Consider the following 24,703-nt stretch of genomic DNA (forward strand, 5'->3'; position numbering starts at 1 on the left):
AACACTGCTGGAGCTATCTATCACTGCTGTCCGCTTCCCGGGCAGTGCTACCCTGCTGTACAATAAAACTATTTTCTCTGTGTTGTGTGCAAAGAGTCTAGCCTGGTACTGCAGTTCTTCATGGGGCTCCTCCCCGTGGGAGTGGCCATCACTGCAGTATCCAAGAATCCACTCCAACACCTCACAACCATAACATCTTTTAAGCCAAAAAGGCAGTGCACTGGACGTCTGTGGGCAGTTTTCCAGACTCACATACATTGGTACAGCAATGCTCTTTTAAGCTAACAAGGCAGTGCACTGGGCATCAGTGGGCAGTTTTCCAGCCTCACATATATTGGTACTGAACAGCACCCTATTTCCTCCATGGTGGGTTGTCGCTTCTGACACATGGCAGGGGGCTGCTGACCTGCCACCTGACTGCTAGAAGGGCTGAGGGCATGGGGTGACTCTGCTCCTTTTCAACCACTTTACGCTGCCTGGAAAAAGGGGTCCCCTGACTGGTACTGCCACCATCCCCTTATGGCAGTACTGTTGGGTGTTGCTTCTGCATATGATGCATCATGCCAGAATTAGTTAGATATCCCATTAGCTTGCCTCTGTTATTAGCCCTGGCACAGTAATTACACTGAACAAAATGTGTGTCCTCTGTCATTTTAAAGTGGTCCAGATTGCAGATTTCTTTTGTGATCCCTTCTCTATAGCCTTCGGGGTGGATGCTGGCACTGGAGCTGAAGTAGTAGGTGCACCCTGAGAAGCAATCCCTTTGCCCCTTTACAGTGCCTTAGGCTATTCATGCCACTTTGGTGCCACTTTGCCACATTCTAAGTACCTTGGAGCTCTTTTCTCGTTCTGATGATGTTCAGCTTTATGTTTAAAAAGTGTATAGTTAACTTGTGCTAGGACCATGGAATTTTCGATCAGATAATCTTTAGGTCTTGACTTGTCAAGCCCATTAAATTATTATTGCAGACATTTTTGTATTGGGTGGCACACAGTTATTTCATTCATTTGATTTAACTTTTGCATGATTGCTCCCCAGAAGGTTCATCAGAATTGATAAGAAAACCCCAATTCTGCAGCCAAAAATAGGCTGCAAATACTTCCCCCATTGACTTTAATGGGAAAACGGAAAACAAATAAAACTAATCAATGAATTGGTTTTTCCTCCTATGAAACGAATGCAATGAATTTGGGTCCCTACAAAACAAAAACCGAATCGAAACAATTGTTTTCCTTATGCACATCCCTAGAAAATCCCATGGAAATGCACCCCATGATATTTCTCCCCTCCTGCAATAAAATATGAAAGCAAAATAAATGATCCCATAAGACTGTTATAAAATCTGTCTTTTTAAAGTTGAGTTATTTGTGGTTTAAAACCTTTACTTATTTTTACTGATTTCTATTCTGTGGTTCAGACTCTTATTTATTTATTTATTTATTTATAATGTTTATATACCGAGGTTCTTGTATGAAATACAAATCACTCCGGTTTACATAAAACAGTGAAATGCCCAAAAAAAGGGGGGGCGGGGGGGGGGGGAAGCGGGCTTTACATAGAACAATAGAACAAAGTACAAATTGAACAAAGTATAGTATAGTTACAAGAAACGTTTGAACTCAGAATCATAGTACCGTTAAAAAGTCAGAATATGATAACTCATTGAGGTGGCCCATGATTGAGTTTATCATAGAAACTAGGCAGCATTAGGTGTCTGGGAAGGCTTGGCGGAAGAGCCAGGTTTTTAGCTTTTTTTTTAACTCCTGATGACTTGGTTCAAGTCTTAGACCTGGGGGGAGCGTGTTCCATTGGTGGGGGCCTGCTGAAGATAGTGCTCGTTTCCTTAGTGATGTTTTTGCCAGCAGGGCATACAGCATGCCTTTGTATGCGCTTCTGATGGGTCTGGAAGATGTATGAGGTTGAAGTTGTGTGCTTAACATGATGGGAGCGAGTTTGTGTGTTGCTTTGTGAATGATTGTGAGAACTTTAAAGAGGATCCTGTGTTTAATAGGAAGCCAGTGAAGGTTACGGAGGATTGGAGTGATATGTTCTCTTTTGTTGGAGTTTGTGAGGATTCTGGCGGCGGCGTTCTGTACCATTTGTAAGGGTTTGATAGTGTTTGTGGGGAATCCGAGTAGAAGGGAGTTGCAATAATCGAGCTTTGATAGTATGATGGATTGGAGTACTAGCCAGAAGTCTTTGAAGTGAAGGAGGGGTTTTAGCTTTCTGAGGACTTACAGTTTGTAAAAGAAGTCCTTTGTGGTGGTGTTTATAAACTTTTTTAGGTTTAAATTGTTGTCTAGCTAGGCTCCTAGATCCCTGCCGTCAGGAGAGAAATTGCTATTTGAGTTTGTTGATTGAGAGGAGCTTGATGAGATAGTGGAGGGGTCTTGGGAGATAATGAGCATTTCCGATTTATTGGCATTCAATACTAAGTTGAGGCTAGAGAGTAGGTCTTTAATTGGCTGAAGGCAGTCATTCCAATAGATGATAGTTTTTTGAAGGGATTCTGTGATTGGGATAAGGATTTGTATGTCATCCGCATAGGGGTAATGGGTAAGCTTAAGGTTTGCGAGTAGGTGGCAGAGAGGGAGGAGGTAGATATTGAAGAGGGTGGGTGAAAGTGAAGATCCTTGGGGGACTCCTTGGTCTGTAAGGACGGGATGAGATTCCTTGTTGTTTATCCTGACTTTATAGAACCTGTTACTCAGAAAAGACTGAAACCAACTGAGAGCTGAGCCTTTGATGCCTATGTTGGATAGTTGGTCTATAAGTATTGAGTGTTTTACCGTGTCAAAAGCTGCAGACAAATCTAAAAGAACAAGCAGGTAGGATTGTTTTTTCTCCAGGTTTACGAGGATGGTGTCCGTGAGTGATAATAGGAAAGATTCGGTGTTTAGGGATTTGCGAAAGCCGTACTGAGCCGGAGACAGAATGCTATGATCTTCCAGATATTCTGACAGTTGCTTGTTGACAATTTTTTTCCATCAATTTGGCAATGAGAGGTAAGTTTGCGATTGGTCGGAAGTTAGCTGGGTCCGAAGGAGAGGCATTTGGTTTTTTTAGCAGAGGTTTGAGGATTGCCAATTTTAACTGGTTAGGTACTAAGCCTTGAGATAGAGATGTGTTAATAATTTCAGAAATTGGTTTTGAGATGGTGTTCGGGATGGCGATGAGCAGGTTTGTTGGTAATGGGTCTGATGGATGGGAGGATGGTTTGAGTTTCTTGAGGGTATTTTCTATCTCAAGAGAAGAGGTGGGCTCAAATGACTCGAGACTAGCGTTTTGTTGAGGTAGGGTTATGAGATGGTGTATTGGGGAGAGGCTGTTGGTTGTGAGAGAATAGGTAAGGTTAGAGATTTTTGTCTTGATATAATTGGCGAGTTCGTTGGCTTTGTTGAGTGCTTGGTGGTCTGGAATGGTGGTAGGAGATGGTTTGGTAAGTGAAGAGACGTAGGAGAAAAGTGCCTTTGTGTCAAAAATGAATTGTGGATTTTTTTTTGCGTAGAAGTCTTTCTTGGTTCTTAGGATGGCATTCCTGTATGTGTTGAGAAGGGATTTGTAGATAGTATGTGACGAATTGGTTGGGTTTTTTCTTCAGCTTTGTACTTTATTTCTTAGAGTTTGCTTGAGGGATTTAAGTTCAGGGGTAAACCAAGGTTTTCTGTTGTCCAATGCGGGTTGTATGGTTTTGGTAGAAGTTGCGTCTGTAAGGTCTAGTTTGTTTAGTACTTTGGATATCTTTTCGCTGAGTAGGTCTAGTGAACATGGTTTCCTGAAATGGATGGTGGATTTGTTGGAGATTTGGGGTGGTGGATTTTTGATCTTAAGGGTCATGTAGATGACCCGGTGGTCTGAACAGGGAACTGGAGAGCAGGTGGGATTGGAGTAGATGGTAAAGCTGTCATTAATGAAGATGAGGTCCAATGTATGGCCTGCCTTGTGGGTGGGGCTGTTGACAATTTGAGTGAAACCCAAGTGACTGAATGAGGAGAGAACTGTTACGCAGTTGATGGATTGTGGAGAAGCGTCTACATGTAGGTTAAAGTCTCCTAGGATTATTGCGGGTTTGTCGGCGTTAATGTGTTTGGCTATAAGCTCAATCAAAGGAGAGGGGTCTGATTCTAAGGTTCCTGGTGGGACGTAGAAGAGGGCTAATTGAAGTTGTTCAGATTTAAAGAGGGAGAATTCTAGTTTGGTGTTTGTTTGTTGTAAAAAAAACTCTTATCCTTACACTTTTAAATTATTGAAATTATATTTACCTGAGCCTCCCAGCCACTTCACTCAGATCATTACAATTTCTTAAAAATTCAGTTATGTGGCTGATTACAGGAAAGTCCATAAGGGAGCACATTATTCATATATTGTACAACCTTCACTGGCTTCCAGTTTATTGGCTGGTCAAGTACAAGGTAGCATTTATGGTGCACAATATAGCAAAACTGAACTCTTTACTATGGTCTAGCATACTTTTGAGGATATATCTCTCAACTTGACCCATTTATTTGGTCAGAGGTGATTGCTTGATGTCCTGTCAACAAAAAATGGCACATTTAGCTAAAACGAGAGAAAGAGCTTGCTCTGTTTCCATCCCAGAGCTCTGGAATTCTTTAACTAAAAATGTCCAGCTTTATGTTTAAACAAGTGTATAGTTAACTTGCGCTAGGACCATGGCATTTTTGATCAGATAATCTTTAGGTCTTGACTTGTCAAGCCCATTACATTTTTACTGCAGACATTTTTGTATTGGGTGGCACACAGTTATTTCATTCATTTGATTTAACTTTTGCATGATTGCATGTATTTTGTTTTAATATGTTTTGCATGTTTTATTACTATGTATGTTTACTTATAAATTGCCTAGTAATTTTGAATAATAATGATAAAGATAATGGATTCTGATCCCTATGATTTAAATGATGAAAATAGAGCACTAGTAAATGTGGTTTTACATGACCCTTTAAAACAAGGAGAAATTGAGAGATTAGCAGAGAAAACTCACCCTATGGCGCTTAATCTGAATGAATGGTATAAACGAGTCACAGATATACTAAATAATTATAGTCTAAGAAAATATAAATGGGACCATTTAGATTTTGTTAAGCTCATGCATCTGGCTAGGTGACTACAGTATTATAAATTTGTCTCTTTCAGGAACACATATCAGTTGGTGAAAAAGGGGCTAGATCAACTATTCCAGGCAAACGCCATACAAGTGTTTACAATCATTTCACCTCTACCAAATGATTCACTGGAAGAGTTCCCATATTGAATGTGGATTCCAGAAGCAGTTTTTTCATGAGAAAATACATATGGACCCAGGACAGGACATTATAATCATAATTACTGTCCAATGTAACTAAACACCTTTTGCCTTTTTTCAGAAGACCCAAAAGAAGATACTTTAATGCTCTGGAGAGTATCTGTTTGGAATATTCAGCTTCAAAAATAATAGTTTCAGAAACAATGAAATGACAAACAGAGGGCTCGCCCCGGTACCCAATAACAGTGACAGAGGGAAGAGAGGACACAAACCATGGAGAAGGCAAATCAGTGGTAATGTTATAATTTTCTCAGGATACAATATATTCTCTTTCATGAACTGAAAGCACTGGGTATTAAGGGAAATAAAGGAAGCTCTGTCTTCTCCACATTCCAACATTTTTAATGCATCTTTACAGTTGGATGTTCTTCCAAAAGATACTGCCCACACCAGTATATTGCATTCATAACCTTACCGTTAAAACCTTTTAATGCTGACTTTGTTCAAGGAACTGTCTGGTATGGGCTGTATCTCATGGTTAGGGGGTATAATAAAGATGATATGGTAAAGCTGTGATTTTTTTTGTTTTTAGAGAGAATTAGTGAGTTAATAGACATGGCAAAGCTCTAAAAGATAATGTTTTTAAAGATTCAGTTAATGGCTCATGGATTGAGCTTCCAGGTTAATGAATAACCATGTATCAGGTTTTAATTATATATATATTTTTTTGCTTGCGTATCATTAGTCCCCTTTGTAAAGTTAACATACACGGATACATATTTGGCAATTCATCGTGTTTGTTTCACTGCATGCTCTGTGGTGGACAGCTTAAACATTTAGTATTTTGCTGGAGAGTAATCATCTTCAGCACTCTTTGGGATAAGAGGTTATTGTTGTTAGAACATATAAAAACATTGTGGTATAAAAGAGTGTCATTCTTTCAGCAGCAGGGTGCGATTAGTCCTTTCTGTCTGTCTATTGGCCTGTGGGTGGTAGGCTGAGGTGAGGTCCAGGGAAATGTCAATTTTTTTACAAAGCAACCTCCAGAATTTAGCCGTGAACTGGACACCCCTATCTGAGAGGATGTGTCTCTGGAGTCCATGAAGACGGAAGATGTGCCAAATGAATAGTTTGGCTAGCTCCAGGGCAGAAGGAAGGCTGGGTAGTGCCACAAAATGAGCCATCTTCGAAATGCAGTCCACGGTGACCCAAATGGTGTTATTGCCACTGGACACCTGACCCCCCCCCCCCCCAAGACTTTCCAAAAGTCCCTGGTGGTCCAGCAGGGGTCCTAGAGCGATCTCCTGCATTTGGGCCATTGGCTGCCAGTATTCAAAATAGCGCCGATAGCCTCAAAACATCAAAATCACAGAACATATAGAAAGACATGGTTTAATGGAACAAAGTCAGCATGGCTTTACCCAGGGCAAGTCTTGCCTCACAAATCTGCTTCACTTTTTTGAAGGAGTTAATAAACATGTGGATAAAGGTGAACCGGTAGATATAGTATACTTGGATTTTCAGAAGGCGTTCGACAAAGTTCCTCATGAGAGGCTTCTAGGAAAAGTAAAAAGTCATGGGATAGGTGGCGATGTCCTTTCGTGGATTGCAAACTGGCTAAAAGACAGGAAACAGAGAGTAGGATTAAATGGGCAATTTTCTCAGTGGAAGGGAGTGGACAGTGGAGTGCCTCAGGGATCTGTATTGGGACCCTTACTGTTCAATATATTTATAAATGATCTGGAAAGAAATACGACGAGTGAGATAATCAAATTTGCAGATGACACAAAATTGTTCAGAGTAGTTAAATCACAAGCAGATTGTGATAAATTGCAGGAAGACCTTGTGAGACTGAAAATTGGGCATCCAGATGGCAAATGAAATTTAATGTGGATAAGTGCAAGGTGATGCATATAGGGAAAAATAACCCATGCTATAATTACACAATGTTGGGTTCCATATTAGGTGCTACAACCCAAGAAAGAGATCTAGGTGTCATAGTGGATAACACATTGAAATCGTCGGTGCAGTGTGCTGCGGCAGTCAAAAAAGCAAACAGAATGTTGGGAATTATTAGAAAATGAATGATGAATAAAACGGAAAATGTCATAATGCCTTTGTATCGCTCCATGGTGAGACCGCACCTTGAATACTGTGTACAATTCTGGTCGACGCATCTCAAAAAAGATATAATTGCAATGGAGAAGTTACAGAGAAGGGCTACCAAAATGATAAGGGGAATGGAACAACTCCCCTATGAGGGAAAGACTAAAGAGGTTAGGACTTTTCAGCTTGGAGAAGAGACGACTGAGGGGGGATATGATAGAGGTGTTTAAAATCATGAGAGGTCTAGAACGGGTAGATGTGAATCGGTTATTTACTCTTTCGGATAATAGAAAGACTAGGGGGCACTCCATGAAGTTAGCATGGGGCACATTTAAAACTAATCGGAGAAAGTTCTTTTTTACTCAACGCACAATTAAACTCTGGAATTTGTTGCCAGAGAATGTGGTTCGTGCAGTTAGTATAGCTGTGTTTAAAAAAGGATTGGATAAGTTCTTGGAGGAAAAGTCCATTACCTGCTATTAAGTTCACTTAGAGAATAGCCACTGCCATTAGCAATGGTTACATGGAATAGACTTAGTTTTTGGGTACTTGCCAGGTTCTTATGGCCTGGATTGGCCACTGTTGGAAACAGGATGCTGGGCTTGATGGACCCTTGGTCTGACCCAGTATGGCATTTTCTTATGTTCTTATGTTCTTATGCCCTTACTATGTCACAGGGGCTACCGGTGCCATTGGTCGGCCCCTGTCACATGGTAGGAGCAATGTACAGCCGGCGCCATCTTATACTCCTATCATGTGACAGGGGCCGACCAATGGCACCAGTAGCCCCTGTGATGAAGTAAGGGCAAAGGCTATCGGTGCCATTTTGAATACCGGCAGCCAACAGCCCGAGTGCAGGAGATCACTCCAGGACCCCCGCTGGACCACCAGGGACTTTTGGCAAGTCTTGGGGGGGGGGGGGGGGGTCAGGAGGGTGGGGGATTGTACTAATTACATTTAAAGGGTTGGGATAGGGGTTTTTTTGGGAAATGAATACATATGTAACTAATGAATGGATCGGGGTCCCCCAAGAACAATGCAACGGATTTGGGTCCCAATGAATACGAATACCAAATGGGATGAATCCGTCCTTGCTGCACATCCCTACTACATCCCTAGTACAACCAGAGTTAGCCAAATATTTGAGTTAGTCAGTTAACATATGTGGCTAACTCTGCTCCTCCCCAAAACGCCCCCTGTCCATCCTGGGAATGCCCCCAACTTATATGACTAAATTCTAGCCAAATAACTAGTTCCAACTAGTTCCAGCTAGTTTTTCCAATTAGATAGATAACTTTTCATTTATCCGTCTAAACGGCTTTTGAATATTGACCTCATGGTAACAGTGTATCGCACTGAAGAAACACAGAAAAGACAGCAGATTTTGTATACACATTTAAGGGGTGAATTTTCAAAGAGTAATGCATGTACAAATTAGCACATGGGCAGGCAAATTGCACATATTTACCTAAGTATTTTATAAACTTCAAACATGCACATGTAAGTAATGGTGCATGAATAAATCTGTTCATATGAAAAAGGTGTGCCCTGGGGCAGGCCATGGATTTTCCAGGTTGGGGCCAACATTTGTGTGTAAAAGTTGCAATTTTATAACCGCATATGGCTGGGGTTTTTTAATTTATATTCCACTTTTCAGCACTTCAAAGTGGATTACATTCAAGTACGGTAGGTATTTCCCTACTCCCAGAGGACTCAAATTATAGAATATATGTACATGCATGTACGCATCCATGTAGCCTCAGGGTGAGGTAACTTTAAAACAAGTGCACGAGTGCCCATATACTCAGCTATATATATGCATACTTGCATGTTTTAAAGATATCCTCACCCTGAGGCTACATGAATTCGTACACAAATGCGCATGTATTCTATATCATGTGTGCAAATGTGTGCACACTATATAAAATACACTTAAACCTACCCAGCAACACATTCATATATCTAAAAGATATAATCAGATAAGCAGTATTTTATAACGTATCTACTTATCTTAATTAACTGGATAAGTAGGGTGACTTGAGACTTATCCAGCTAAGTGGCAGTAAAGCTTGTTCTGTCTAAGACTGTAACTTTAAAATGGGTGCATGGGCACACATATACAATACATGTCTGTATGGGCATACAGCCAGTTATGCTGCAATTTTATATCATAGGTGCACATATGCATGCATCTTTTAAAATAGCCCTGGCATGTGTATATGTGCCCCTAATTTTCATGTATATGCACACAGCAGCATAATGTCAGCTTTGAGCCTTGCAAGTGAGGGAATTTTACAACAGGAACACGTCCAGCTCATGACCAGTTTCACCATTTCTTCTACCAGTTTGCCCAGTCTACAGTCAGGTTCGCCAGATCCCTCTGATTCTTTAGCCTGCATTCACCGCAGTTAACCCAGATCCCTCAAGCACTTAATAGATAGCTGGAAATAGTTTTATGTGGTCTTACACTTCTTCCATTGCAGAAGTAACTTTGTGATGAATTGGACCTGGATGTGTTCCCAGGCACATAGGAATATGCAGATATAACTCTTGGCCCCACCCAGGAATGCCCAGGAGCACCTGCCCACATTACACCCCTTTTTTCCTGGTGCAAGATATTCGTGTATCAGTACTTGGGGTGGGGTGCCAATCTCATCCCTTGCCTCAGGTAGCACATTGTCTTGAGCTGCCCTTGAATTCTCATTTAAATGTGTTACAAGAGGAAACAGCAGAGCTAGAACCACCTTCAACTTTATCTTCTGGTCCCTTTCTTTCTCACTTTTTATGAAGTGGTGCTGAGAGGCCCACTGGTGGTATTGGGAGGACCATCGGATTAACTGTTCGGTCTTCCTAATTCTATGCCCCTCACTTCTTCCCAGCATCTACCTGGCGCCGATTGGCCCAGCTGTGGACCAGCCCTTAGTGGGTTTGGGTATATCGTCCTCACCTTGGGCTAGCTTCAACACTGGTTCATTGTATAGTCATTGTTTTCCTGGCCTTGTTTCTGTTCAGTCTTGTTTTAGTCTTGTTTGCCTTAAGATTCTATTTTTTGGATAATGTATTTTGACTTTGCTTTGTGTGAACTTTGTCTTGTTTTTTGCTATTATGGCTCAATGTCATTACTTTATTTAGCTTACTTGCTGCATTCAATCATGGAGGGTGGGGGTGCATATACACATAGACTACATAAGGTTATGTGTATAGGTTAGGCTAATCCTGGGGAGAACCTATTAGAACCATGACACTCTTTTGCAATTTTTCTCCAGCTGTAAGAGGTAGAAAAACTCAGCCACTCAGTTCTGCAGTCTAAAATCTAGTAAGCTAAAGGGGTCATTTATCAAAATGCGCTAATGACTCTCTACCTGGGTAACATCAAGCTAGGTGGAGAGAACATTGCCCAAATCTCATCTTTGGGTGAGAGTCCTCACTCCAAGGGTCATCAAATGTTCACGAGAGACCACTGTTCTGTTCGTACGTCTAACATTGAATGTCAAAGTGGCCCCTAACCCCCTACACTAATACCTAAACTTCACCTCGAGTTACTAGGTGGGTCTACCATAGGGATACAAATATCTATCTAAGGGAGAAGACATTATAGCTTCTCTCTCTCTCTCTCTCTCTCTCTCTCTCCAGGAAATACAACAGGTCTGGCACTTATCACAATTTGTGCTGACTTAGCTCTTCACATAGGTAGTTATTGCAATAAACCATATATTAGCATAAAACATGCCCCTTTTGCTATCACATGCAATACTTATCGCATTTTGATAAATCCAGGCCTAAAATGGTTCCTGCTCAAAGTTTTTCACTTTCAACTAAAAACATAGGTGCAGATTTTAAAATCTATGCCCAATTTTATAACATCTGTGCGCTGCCGCATGCATGTTATAAAATCCACTGCTCAAAATCAGAGTGCCTTGGAGGGAACTTTCCTTCCACCTCCCCCCACCTTTCCCTCCCTTCCCCTACCTAACCCACCCCCCAGCCCAGCTAACCCCCCCTTACCTTTGTTCCAAAAGTTATGCCTGCCCAGTTGCCGGTGCGCCATGCTCCAGCACAGGCTGCTGTGTCGGAGCACTCGGCCCTGCCCCCGGGCCGTCATCATGCCCCGGCCATGCCCCCGGACCGTGGCCCTGCCCACAGCCCCACACCTGGATCCCCCCTTTTATGAAAGCCCCAGGACATATGTGCGTCCCAGGGATTCTGCGTGACGCCAAGCCTATGCAGGTTAGGCTCGGCACACGCAGGGGCAGCTTGGGGCAGCTTTTCGGGGGTTACGCACCTAACCCTTTGAAAATCTGCCCCTTAGGCATTAGTCAATGTAGATCCAGATAGGATATGTTGGTTAAAAAAACGACCTTGATTGATCCAAATTCCTAGTTTCTGATTTGTCCCTTCCCATCCTATCTCTTTTCAGCCTAGGATTACTGTGACATCACAGACTGCTATCTTGCTTTGAGGTAAAAAAATAAATAAAACAACAATTTTGTTTGCCTCATAGACTTTAATGGGATCTGAAAATGAATGCAAAAAATAAAGTTTATGATTTTTTGGGGGGCACTGGCCATTCCATTTTCATTTTTAATGAACAAAACAAATTTCCCTGATTCATTTTGAGTTATCATTTTAAAGGAATGCATATCTCTAATAATTTGAGAACTGTTCAGGTAGAAGTAAAGTCTACATGTACAATATCTTTTACATGCAGACTGTATCCTGAATTTTCAAAGTAAACTTATTTGCACAACTTTGCTTTGAAAATTTCCACATGAGTGGACCAGCACGTGCAAAAACTCACCTATATAACATTATGCCTGCTCTATCAAGGGAAAGTATATGTAATGGACCCAACTCTGCTCAAACTGTAGCTTCTCCCCCACCAGAATGCCTTTTCAGTGCAGATAAAAGTATGCACAAAATCAAGTTCTGAATATTTTTATTTATTTATTTGAACAATTTTTCTATACCATTTTACAGAAACAAGTTTCTATCACTACAGTGTACATAATCACTAAAAAAAACAAAACAAATAAAAACATAAGAAAATAAGTAGTTAGAATTAAATTACATAAACCATCATGAACTGAGCCCTTGGCAATTTTTTCTCAACCATTTAAATACATGAAACTATATATTATGCATGCAAATGGCTTTGAAGATTCAGTCCAAAGTTTCACTTATGTATAGTGTTCATTAAATAGTTTGTTGTAAGGATCATGACAATACCCCACATGGTATATTGAATGTGCATGGGTACATATGGGGCTCCACAAATGTAGAAATTACTGCCTCTGGAACCAAATCTTCTTAAGGGAAAATAAGCAGAATGATTACATAGCAAGATGAAAGAATTAGAAACATTTCTGATGGATGACTGAAAGATTATACATCCAACTGTCCTAAATAATAACCATAGCCAACTTTCTGAATATATTCACATATTACACCTTTCAATCATATTCATCTGAAAACCTAGCAATTAAGCAAAGCCTTACCACAGTCTGTAAGCGCACTGCAATTATCTTTTCAGCTGGAAATAACAGTCAAGTCTTGCACGAACACTGTGTCTAGCAGCAGGAAATCTATAACTGAGTCATGCATGTTAAATTTTCAAAGTTAAAGAATATATAAGCCTGAATTAATCCAGTGCATGATTTAATGATAAATACCAGCTGTAAATATGTTTCATAATAATTTCTATATGTGGGGATTCCTTCAGAGAACACAACTGTATAGTTTGATTAATTAGCTACAAAATAGACTGCAGTAAGATGCAAACCTGATACAGTGCTACTCAAAATGCAATGTTACCAAAAACAAACACAACAAAATATCGCAGCCTGATTTATCAATCTGAAGTGGCAGCACACATCATGTATATGCTGGTTTTTATGTCACCACTATATGAGTGAGCTGCTGAGAGTTGAACTACCAGGAGGAGAGGTAAAGTTGCATAATTTTCTAGGGATGTGAATCGTTTTTTGACGATTTAAAATATCGTCCGATATATTTTAAATCGTCAAAAATCGTTAAAGGCAATATATAATAGTAATTCCCCCGATTTATCGTCAAAAATCATAAATCGGGGGAAGGGGGAGGGCGGGAAAACCGGCACACTAAAATAACCCTAAAACCCACCCCGACCCTTTAAAATAAATCCCCCACCCTCCTGAACCCCCCCAAAATGTCTTAAATTACCTGGGGTCCAGTGGGGGGGTCCCGGTGTGATGTTCTACTCTCGGGTCACGGGTGCGTTGATAGAAATGGCGCCGGCGCTACTTTTGCCCTGTCATATGACAGGGCAAAGGTAGCGCCGGCGCCATTTTGGTTCCTGTCCCCCGACGTCACGAGCGTAGGAGATCGCTCCCGGACCCCCGCTGGACCCCCAGGGACTTTTGGCCAGCTTGGGGGGGGCTCCTGACCCCCACAAGACTTGCCAAAAGTCCAGCGGGGGTCCGGGTACGACCTCCTGCACTCGAATCGTGTTTCCGTAATGCAAAATGGCGCCGGCCATACGGCCATACGGCCAGCGCCATTTTGCAGTACGGCAATATGGCCATACGGCCGGCACCATTTTGCAACGAGTATTGCAAAATGGTGCCGACCGTATGGCCATTTTGCATTACAGCAACACGATTCGAGTGCAGGAGGTCGTTCCTGGACCCCCGCTGGACTTTTGGCAAGTCTTGTGGGGGTCAGGAGACCCCCCCAAGCTGGCCAAAAAGTCCCTGGGGGTCCAGCGGGGGTCCGGGAGCAATCTCCTACACTCGTGACGTCGGGGGACAGGAACCAAAATGGCGCCGGCGCTACCTTTGCCCTGTCATATGACAGGGCAAAGGTAGCGCCGGCGCCATTTATATCAACGCACCCGTGGCCCGAGAGTGTAACATCACACCGGGACCCCCCCACTGGACCCCAAGTAATTTAAGACATTTTGGGGGGTTTCGGGAGGGTGGGGGATTTATTTTAAAGGGTCGGGGTGGGTTTTAGGGTTGTTTTAGTGTGCCCGAGAGTGGAAGATCACACCGGGACCCCCCCACTAGACCCCAGATAATTTAAGACATTTTTTTTGGGGGGGGGGTTCAGGAGGGTGGGGGATTTATTTTAAAGGGTTGGGGTGGGTTTTAGGGTTGTTTTAGTGTGCCGGTTTTCCCGCCCTCCCCCGATTTACGATTTACACGATATTTAAAAAAACAAAACTGCGACGATCCGATTCCCTCCCCAGCCGAAATCGATCGTTAAGACGATCGATCACACGATTCACATCTCTGTAATTTTCCCCTTTTAATATGTATTTGAAAAAGTAGGGGGGGGGCTGTTCCGAATTTTAAAACAGGGATTAAAATTAAGAAGTTAAGAAAATTAAGGCATTTCTGTTTTTGGCTAGAGTTGAAATTAGTTATAGAATATACATCAATTTGGTAATTTGTGGGACCGTTTGATTAATCATCCTAAGTCAGAAGCTGCCTAGGGGCTATTTTATCAAATGGGTATTCTGGATGACTGATTAGTACAGAGGTGGTCAAACCCAGCGCTTAAGACCCACAGTCAGGTTTGCTTTTTAGGATATGCACAGTGAATATCCATGAGATAATCTTGCATACACTGTCTCTATTGTATACACATAATTCTCATGCATATACATTGAGGACCTCCTGAAAATGCCTATTGTAGCTTTTGAGAACTGGAATTGGCCACCCATGAATTAGTATTACATACATTTTTCCTTATGTCAGAAGCATTAAAGAGATCACTAAATCATTAAAGGAATAATTTACAAAGGGACTTTTGTGTCAAAAACATGGAGAAGTGGTATTTTATAAAATTGCCTGCCCAATATCAAGTAAATTGTAAAAACCCCATGTGGTAAGTGGTACGATGGCTCTTGTAACATATACAGGCAATGGTTCTCTGTATATGGACAGGATTGAGAGAAGATTATCTAAAGCTATTGTTGGTATCAGGTAGTGATGGACAAGGATGAAGCTGCCACCAGTGCCAGTATCAAAGAAGATGTGTGTCAAGAGGAATGACCACAAGAGAGAGAAATATACCAGTACCAGAAGCTGTAGAGACCTAGGTTCTGAAGTTTCCTGGCTTAATCAAGCAGTGACTTGCAAAGTGTCCAGATGTAGCACAATATAGGCAAAGGTTGAGATTTTGGCGCCTCTGCATCTCCTTCAAAGACACCTTGAGGCAGTCAATCTGTATAACCTCTACTGGTACTGGTCCTGGTTCAGGAGATATGTGGGAGGGCACTGGTTGCTAGAAATTTGGGGCAAGTGTATACAGAGCACAAAGCCGAGCCCCCATCCTGTGCCCTTTCTTGGAACATCAGATCTAGATGAACGGCTAAGCTGATTAGGCCTTCCAATATATCAGGCAAATCCCTGGCAGTCAGCTCATCTTTAATGCACTCCAAAAGCCTTTTCCTAAAGATTATAATCAGGCTATCACTGCCCCACTGAAGTTCAGAGGCCAGGATGTAGAAGTGAACTGTGTATGCGCCCCCCCCCCCCCCCCATAGACGGAGACCCTTATCTAATCTGAAGGAGCTCAGACACCTTGGAAGCTGTGCAGTCAGGCTCATCAAAGATCTGCCGAAATTCTTGCAAGAAATTATTCAAGTCCAGTAGGAGTGGATCATCTCTTTCCCAGAAGGGTGAGGCCCAGGCCAGGGTGGAGCTGCCCAACACGGATAGGATATAATTCATAATAAAAACATTTTAAAGTATACCTGAAGCAAGAAACCTGTGAGGGAGTCGGTGGGACAATTAGATGACCGAGGGGTTAAAGGGGCTCTTAGGGAAGATAAGGCCATTGCAGAAAGACTAAATTAATTCTTTGCTTCCGTGTTTATTAATAAGGATATTGGGGAAATACCAGTTCCCGAGATGGTTTTCAAGGGTGATGAGTCAGATGAACTGAACCAAATCACTGTGAACCGGGAAGATGTAGTAGGCCAGATTGACAAATTAAAGAGTAGCAAATCACCTGGACCGGATGGTATTCATCCTAGGGTACTAAAGGAACTAAAAAAAATGAAATTTCTGATCTATTAGTTAATATTTGTAACCTATCATTAAAATCATCCATTGTACCTGAAGACTGGAGGGTGGCCAATGTAACCCCAATATTTAAAAAGGGCTCCAGGGGTGATCCAGGTAACTATGGACCAGTGAGCCTGACTTCAGTGCTGGGAAAAATAGTGGAAACTATTGTAAAGATCGAAATCATAGAGCATATAGAAAAACATGGTTTAATGGAACACAGTCAACATGGATTTATCCAAGGGAAGCTTTGCCTAACAAATCTGCTTCATTTTTTTGAAGAGGTTAATAAACATGTGGATAAAGGTGAACCAGTAGAAGTAGTGTATTTGGATTTTCATAAGGCGTTTGACAAAGTCCCTCATGAGAGGCTTCTAAGAAAACTAAAAAGTCATGGGATAGGAGGTGATGTCCTTTCGGGCATTACAAACTGGATAAAAACAAGAAACAGATCTTAGGAGTGAATGGTCAATTTTCTCAGTGGAAAAGGGTAAACAGTGGAGTGCCTCAGGGATCAGTACTTGGACCAGTGCTTTTCAATATATATATATATAAATGATCTGGAAAGGAATACGATGAGTGAGATTATCAAATTTGCAGATGATACAAAATTATTCAGAGTAGTTAAATCACAAGCAGATTGTGATACATTGCAGGAGGACTTTGCAAGGCTGGAAGATTGGACATCCAAATGTGCTGCACATAGGGAAAAATAACCCTTACTGTAGTTACACAATGTTAGGTTCCATATTAGGAACTACCACACAGGAAGAAGATCTAGGCATCATAGTGGATAATACTTTAAAATTGTCGGCTCAGTGTGCTGGAGCAGTCAAAAAAGTAAACAGAATGTTAGGAATTATTAGGAAGGGAATGGTTAATAAAACAGAAAATGTCATAATGCCTCTGTATCGCTCCATGGTGAGACTGCACCGTGAATACTGTGTACAATTCTGGTCGCCACATTTCAAAAAAGATATAGTTACGATAGAGAAGGCACAGAGAAGGGCAACCAAAATGATAAAGGGGATGGAACAGCTCCCTTATGAGGAAAGGGTGAAGATGTTAGGGCTGTTCAGCTTGGAGAAGAGATGGCTGAGGGAGGATATGATAGAGGTCCTTAAGATCATGAGAGGTCTTGAATGAGAAGATATGAATCGGTTATTTACACTTTCAAATAATAGAAGGACTAGGGGGTATTCCATGAAGTTAGCAAGTAGCACATTTAAGACTAATTGTAAAAATATTTTATTCACTCAAAGCACAATTAAGCTCTGGAATTTGTTACCATAAGATGTGGTAGTGCAGTTAGTGTAGCTGGTTCAAAAAAGGTTTGCATAAGTTCTTGGAGGACAAATCCATTAACTGTCATTAATCAAGTTTACTTAGGGAATAGCCACTGCTATTAATTCCATCAGTAGCATGGGATCTTCTTGGTGTTTGGGTAATTGCCAGGTACTTGTGGCCTGGTTTGGCCTCTGTTGGAAACAGGCCCTTACTTTTCAATATATTTATAAATGATCTGGAAAGAAATACGACGAGTGAGATAATCAAATTTGCAGATGACACAAAATTGTTCAGAGTAGTTAAATCACAAGCGGATTGTGATAAATTGCAGGAAGACCTTGTGAGACTGGAAAATTGGGCATCCAAATGGCAGATGAAATTTAATGTGGATAAGTGCAAGGTGATGCATATAGCGAAAAATAACCCATGCTATAATTACACAATGTTGGGTTCCGTATTAGGTGCTACAATCCAAGAAAGAGATCTAGGTGTCATAGTGGATAACACATTGAAATCGTCGGTTCAGTGTGCTGCGGCACTCAAAAAAGCAAACAGAATGTTGGGAATTATTAGAAAGGGAATGGTGAATAAAACGGAAAATGTCATAATGCCTCTGTATCGCTCCATGGTGAGACCGCACCTTGAATACTGTGTACAATTCTGGTCGCCGCGTCTCAAAAAAGATATAATTGCGATGGAGAAGGTACAGAGAAGGGCTACCAAAATGATAAGGGGAATGGAACAGCTCCCCTATGAGGAAAGACTAAAGAGGTTAGGACTTTTCAGCTTGGAGAATAGACGGCTGAGGGGGGATATGATAGAGGTGTTTAAAATCATGAGAGGTCTAGAACGGGTAGATGTGAATCGGTTATTTACTCTTTCGGATAGTAGAAAGACTAGGGGGCACTCCATGAAGTTAGCATGGGGCACATTTAAAACTAATCGGAGAACGTTCTTTTTTACTCAACGTACAATTAAACTCTGGAATTTGTTGCCAGAGGATGTGGTTAGTGCAGTTAGTATAGCTGTGTTTAAAAAAGGATTGGATAAGTTCTTGGAGGAGAAGTCCATTACCTGCTATTAAGTTCACTTAAAGAATAGCCACTGCCATTAGCAATGGTAACATGGAATAGACTTAGTTTTTGGGTGCTTGCCAGGTTCTTATGGCCTGGATTGGCCACTGTTGGAAACAGGATGCTGGGCTTGATGGACCCTTGGTCTGACCCAGTATGGCAATTTCTTATGTTCTTATGTTGACTCGATCAGTCAGGAACAAAGGAACCTGCAATTCAAACTGCTTATGACCTTGATTTATGAAGTCCCTACATTTCACTGGATATCCATCTTACCTCAGGAGCAGAGGCAAGTGAAGCATGGGAGTAGTGGGGCATATCGTAGGTGCCAGAGTGGAAGTTGAAGTGGACTAGGCAGCCATGCTCTGGAGGTACCCGACAATAGTTGTCAGCTGATCCTGCTTTTACTGAAGCTGATGCATTAACCCGGTGATTATGGAGACCTGAAACGAGTCTACCAAGATCATATCAGCAAACTGTGATGAGTGGGATGGATGTGAGTCCTTGTTGCTGTGTCATAGTTGACACAGCCTCATAGACAAACGTACAAGGCCTATGCTGACAGCTGGCAAATGCACCCTGAACTGGATAGACTGGAGCTTCACCTATATCAGCCGCCTCCCCCACAGGTTGAGCCCTTGGGTTCTGGTGGCCAGCAGGGCTTAGGTGGGTCCCTTACAAAGTACAAAAAAAGCATAACCCTGTTTCAATGTCTGAAACATCAGCCTACCCAGAAATAGGAAAGATTGAACACTTGTAATACAAAAAAATGATTTTTCTCAACACCCATGGACTGTTATCATATAGGGTACAAATTTTGCCAACAAAATTGAAGATAGGAAGTAGCTTTTAAAACAAATAAATTATTTTTCAGTCAACATACAATTAAGTTCTGGAATTCATTGCCAGAGGATGTGGTTAAATTAGTTAGCCTTGCTGGTTTAAAAATAGGTTTGGACAAGTTCCTGGAAAAGTCCAGAAATTGGTATTAATCAAGTTGACTTACCTAGGAATAGCCACTGGTTATTATCGGCATTAGCAGCATGGGATTTATTTAATGTTTGGGTATTTGCCAAGTTCTTGTTTCCTGGATTAGCTACTGTTGGAAACAGGATGCTAGGCTTGATGGACCCTCAGTCTGACCCAGTATGACAAATTATTTTGTTCTTAACTTGGCTACAAGGCACCAAATTGTAATCATATACCATTATTATTTATATTCAATATAAATGTTCTTGTTATAAAATAATTTGGAGAAAATATTTTATTTGGATTTAAATCTTACAGAAATAAACTTTAGCACCCTTTTTTTCTTTGCACTTAAAACTACTTGTATGACTTTTCAGAAGTTAATACTTTAAACCATGGTGAAAATCAGCTTGTTGGTATCGCACTGTGTACAATTTGGCTTTTACACCGGATAATCCTCTAGGACATGATGAACATCAGCTTGTTAGTGTCATCCTGTGTTCAGTCTGTTGTGCTCAAAACAGAATACATCTAGGTTTTCTTGGCATGGAGTCCACTGGTGACAACATAGTTAAAACATGAACATTTTATTTGACATTTCAAAACATTTAACTCACATGACTATTCCCCTTTTTCATCCTTTCTATAAAGAAAACATATAATTTGACCAGAAGATAGTCCTTTAGGACATGATGAATGTCAGTTAATTAATGACCTGCTGTGCACAGCTTGCTATTCTCTAAGCTGCTGCTGATCCCAAGAAGGTACCAGAATGTGTGTGCTACAATATTGCCAGGAAATTGAACAATGCTGGCTGAAACACAGCCCAACACTGCAAGGTTTCCGCGAAGTCACACCTGTTCAAAGAACACTTTCTTATTACCTTCATATCTGTGAAAGTAATAAGAAAGATGTACTAAATATTATTTAAATGATACTAGCATATGATTCCAATTTGGTGTCTTGTTGCCGAGTTTGCTGGCTTGATTTGCACTCTTTGTGATACCATTCTTTATGCTGGGTGAAACATTTTTTGTATTACAAGAGCTCAGTCCTTCCTGTTTCTGTATGGGTTGGCATTTCAAACATACAGGCCGATACAGTACAGTGCGCTCCGGCGGAGCGCGTCCAATCCCCCCCCAAACTAATAGCGCCCGCAACATGCAAATGCATGTTGATGGCCCTATTAGGTATTCCCACACGATTCAGAAAGTAAAATGTGCAGCCAAGCCGCCCATTTTACTTTCAGAAATTAGCGTCTACCCAAAGGTAGGAGCTAATTTTTCCGGGCACCGGGAAAGTGCACAGAAAAGCAGTAAAAACTGCTTTTCTGTGCACCCTCCGACTTAATATCATGGCGATATTAAGTCCGAGGTCCCAAAGGTTAAAAATAATAAAACATTAAAAAAAAATTTCAAATCGGCCCGCGGCTTGCGGGTTGAAAACCGGATGCTCAATTTTGCCAGCGTCCAGTTTCCGAACCCGTGGCTGTCAGCGGGTTTGAGAACAGATGCCGACACAATTGAGCGTCTGCTGTCAAACTTGCTGACAGCCGCTTCTCCTGTCAAAAAACAGGTGTCCCTAGTGCCTCTTTTTACTGTGGGCCATAATTTGAATATTTTTATTTACTGTATCGCGCGCACAGGACACTGGCCTGTGCGCGTGCCGGGAGAGCAGGCGCTCACCCGCTCTCCCGCGTTTCTTTCTGTATCGGCCCGATAGAAACTTGACTGCCTGTAGGAAGTCACGCCTAATCTTTTTTGCTATAAGTTGGGGATGTAACCCAAGTCATCCTGTTATTCATGCTCGGTGACTGGCCACTTCCTTCAATCATTAGGGGTGTATATTTGTTATGAGATGATATATATAAAAAAAAAAAAACCCACAAAACAATCTGTTTCATTAAGTTTAATTTCAAAATGAAAAAAGAAAAATCCAATTGGGTTTTCCTTTTCATTTCAGAATGCGGCCCTTGGCCCACTGCCATCATCTAATCTCCCCTCCCTCTAGTGCCACCAAAATAAAAAATAAAACGAATGCCCCTCAGTCCTTTCCCATCCTCCTACCCTCTCTGTATTCATCTTGCCATATTTGTGGTGTTATAGAAGTTGAAGTGGGGCAGTGCCCGCTGAGTCCCCTTTTTAAAATGGCACCCGCTGGCATCATTTTGAAAAGGGGACCCAGCAGGGCAGAAGGGACTAAGGATTGCTCCTGCCCCATATCAACTTCTGTGACCGCTCAGATGAGGGGAGATGGGTACCGAATGCTTGGAAGAATGGAGAAGGCTGGGAGGGAAGGAAAGCTTTGAATCTCAATGGCATTGTGGGGTAGGAGTAGGGGCCATACAGATGTTTCTTTTTTTTTTCTCTTCCTTCCCCCCCCCCCCCACACACACACACACAATGCTGGTTATATTATTACAGTAAAACAAACAAACCAAATCAAAGAAATGGAAGAAAAAGCTAATTTTAAAATCAATGAAAACAATGTTTTTTTTCTTTTCATATCCCTACCAAATGTACTGAGAAGTCACAAAAACTTTTTTCACTTTTTCCTGGGACCTGAATGTAAGGGTAAAGTCACTCCTTACAGCTAGGCCTTGCCATGACCCTTCTTGGAATGTTTCCATTCGGGGTATAAGGGTAGTCCCAGTTGCATAGAGAAACTTGAAGCCTGGCCCCACCATTCTGTTATCCAACCTCTGCCTCACCACTCACCATCAGCATTTCTTCCAAGCCTGCTTGAATTTCCACCCAAGTGTGATTATTTATTTATTTATTTAAATTCTTTTACTATACCGATACTCAAGACGCGGTCTTATCGTACTGGTTTACAATAGAACAGGGGAAACCAATTGACAACTGTATAGAAGGTAAAAAAATTACTAGATTACTAGAACTGCGCTGGTGGGCATTTCCAGGCATCTGGAATCCACTCATGTCTTAATTGAAGCTTTCCAGGTGTAAAGAGGGGAAGTTACAGAGTGGAGGAGAAAGCTACCATCACCCAGCAACCTCCTCACTTTTACAATGGCTCCTCAAGATGGAACTTGGCTGCACATTTCTGGACCTTGGACAGGAGAACTAATCCAATCTGTCTCCTGGGTGCTTGCTACTTCTGAGCATGCAATGATTAGGGACTCAGTAACAATAAACTATTTAACACAATAAAGTAATTGAGTTTTTACTGAAGCAAACCAGATAAAGAAAAGTAGCTTTCACATTAGTATGAGTATGCATGAATGAACACAACTGTTTTCACATAATGTTATGTACAACATTCTGCTAGCATTGGGTTATTTAAACCTGCAATCCTATAATTTTGCTGAGCTCAGTTTCTTGGCTCTGTAGGTGAATACCAGCTCAGTTTGGTTTTTGTACGTGCAAAGGTTTTTGCCAATGCAGTCCTACTGTTTCCACATAGACTTGCTTCCTTCAGAGCCGAAACTTCACAACAGCATGGATGATGAGCAGTTGCTCCGCTTGAGCTTACTTACTTCTCTGCAACTCCAGGATATCCCTTTTTTTCAAGCAGATGACATGCGGGCCGATGCAGTAACGTGCGTTCAGGCTGAGCGCACTGTTAGCCCACGTTTGGCCGCGAGTTTTCGACTCACTATTTTTACCCCTTATACAGTAAGGGGTAATAGCGCGTGGAAAATGCATGGCCAACCCCCCGAAACTAATAGTGTTCGCAACATGCAAATGCATGTTGAAGGGCCTATTAGTCATTGCCACGCAATACAGAAAGTAAAATGTGCAGCCAAACCGCACATTTTACTTTCAGAAATTAACGCCTGCCCAAAGGCAGAAGTTAATTTTGGCCGGCACCAGGAAAGTGTACAGAAAAGCAGAAAAAAAACTGCTTTTCTGTACACCCCCTGACTTAATATCATAGCGATATTAAGTCGGAGGCCCCAAAAATAAAAAAAAATTACAATTAAAAAAAAAAATAAAATAAAAAAATCTGCCACAGACCGCGGGTTGGAAGACGGACGCTCAATTTTGCCGGCGTCCATTTTCCAAACCCATGGCTGTCAGTGTGTTCGAGAGCCGACACCGGTAAAATTGAGCGTCGGCTGTCAAACCCACTGACAGCCGCCACTTCTGTGAAAAAGGAGGTGCTAGAGATGCGCTAGTGTCCCTAGTGCCTCCTTTTACCGCGGGCCCTCATTTGCATATGGGCCGATACTGAATCGAGAGCCCAGGACACTCTCCTGTGTGCGCGTCGGGAGAGCGGGCGCTCGCTGGCTCTCCCGCGACTTTTCCTGTATCAGCCCTATGGTTAGGGTCCTTCTGCAGTCTGATATTTGGAGCTTGCTTAGCTCTGGAAATGAGTTCCAGCACTGCCTCTGTTGCTTGTCTGCTATACAACTAAATCTCTAGACATACAAGTTAAACTGTTTTACATTGCAATGCAACAATTACACATCTCAACCCATATTTTTCTTAAAAAGAGCACTGCAAGGCTTTATCAATAAAGAATTGACAAAGTTTAAACTACAGTTTAGCAATAGATTCACATTAATTAAATGAAAACACAGCAATGGAAAGAAACTCTTACTGGAACATTATCGTAAGAGGATAACTTTCAAACCATCGGGGTAGATTTTTTAAAAATGTGCGCACTGGCGCACGCATGTTATAAAATCCAGGTCAGCGCGCGCAAGGGGAGTAGAATTTAACAAATCCGCGCGGCAATGCATCTGGGCCTTCCCCAGTTCCCTCTCAGTCCGCTCCAATCTTAGGAGCAGACTGAGAGGGAACTTTCCTACCCCCTACCCTAACCTCTCTTTCCCTTCCCCTCTCCTCCCAACCCTCTAAAACCCTATTTTAAATTTTATTACCTTTTACTTTGGAAGTTACTTCTCCCGGACTGCCCCCTGTTAAGGCCCCGGCACTTACTCACATCCCAGGGTTTACATGTGAGGCCGGGCCCGTTTGAAAATTGTCCC

This window comes from Rhinatrema bivittatum, chromosome 10, assembly GCF_901001135.1.
Source record: "Rhinatrema bivittatum chromosome 10, aRhiBiv1.1, whole genome shotgun sequence".
Taxonomy (NCBI): Eukaryota; Metazoa; Chordata; class Amphibia; order Gymnophiona; family Rhinatrematidae; genus Rhinatrema; species Rhinatrema bivittatum.